Here is a 1,472-nt window from a genome sequence, read left to right on the forward strand (position 1 = left end):
TCAGTCTTATGTGATTACTTATGGATATATATTAACATACTTGGCTTTACACTGGTGATATTTTTTGTAGCATATTGGAATCATAGAACCATACTGACTTGGGAAGAGCTATTGGCTTGAGTTGCAAGGGACTTAAAGATCCTCTTGTCCCAACACCCCTGTTATGGGTAGGGACACATTCCACTAGACCAGGCTGCTTAGAGCCACAGCCTCACCTTGGACACCCAGATCCTCAAGTGAGCACCCACTGAGCCACAAGAGCAGCACTGAGCACTGATGGAAGCTGCAGGCAGTGTCTCAAAAGCCAGAGTGTGTTCAGGCAGCAGGGGGAGAATTTGGGAGGAAGGGAAGAAGGGTTTGGTTTATGAAGCATTGAAGAAAGAGGGAAGAAAGATAAAAAGGAAGGGGAGATCAAATACGAGAGGATCACCAGTCTTGGGTCCAGCATTGATCCAGCTTGTTCCCCACCCAGGCTCTGTGAGGGTCGTCTCGGGTTGCTGTTGATATTTGCTGCCCCAAGATATGCAGGATGTCTCTGCTTTCGCACGCGTAACTGAAGAACGAGTCTGGACTCTTCACTTTTCGGTCTTGAGGTTGTTTATTAATTCTTATCTATAAAATTTTCTTTCTGCCCAACCGAGATCTGCTCAGCAAGGCAGCCACAAGCACTCTGACCAGTCCTGAGGCAGTGTTGTCTTTTTATACTACAAACTACATATAACATATTTACACTTAATTCCCAATACCTATCACCTACGTTAGACAGTGCACTTCTACTCTAAACTAATCCCAAAGTGCCAACATCACTGCAGAAAATGGAGAACAAGAAGAAGAAGGAGAAAGGCTGGACACACCCAAGTTCCTCCATCTTGTCCCCATAACCCCCATACCCAAAATCCTAAAACCTACATTTTCATCCTGTGGTTATTTTGTTATAACACTATTCAAACCTCTGTGACTTTCATGTCCTCATACAAAGCTGGCAACTTGCTCCAGGGGTCAAAATCAAATCCCCAGGTGTTCTGGGCTGCATGCCAGGATCTTCATGCCCCCTGACGGGGTCCTTGGCAACTCTGGACACCCAGAGAGACATACTGAGTCCCGACATGAGAGTACCTTTTTATAGGTAAGTATATGTAGGCTCCCTGCATTTTTTTGTTACCTGTCAGACTTTTCCAGTGGTTCTGAAAACAGGAGGCAACACGGACACTATTAAGACTCATCCCATCTTCACTGACACATCTGTAAATCTGTGGCAACCTGCTCATCTTTTTCCTAAAAGCTTGTCTGATGAGATTTTTACTATCTTGTTGCAAGTGCAGAACTGCAAGAAATTTACTGTGGAAAGGGATGGATGGGTGGATAATTAGAAATTATGCAGAGGATTGGCACTAACTTTGCTGTAGATGGCTTCTTCTTTCCAGGGTTGTGACATGATATTCAGCCATCATGGGTTACCTGAGATCGTTTGT

Source organism: Ammospiza nelsoni, chromosome Z, assembly GCF_027579445.1.
Source record: "Ammospiza nelsoni isolate bAmmNel1 chromosome Z, bAmmNel1.pri, whole genome shotgun sequence".
Taxonomy (NCBI): Eukaryota; Metazoa; Chordata; class Aves; order Passeriformes; family Passerellidae; genus Ammospiza; species Ammospiza nelsoni.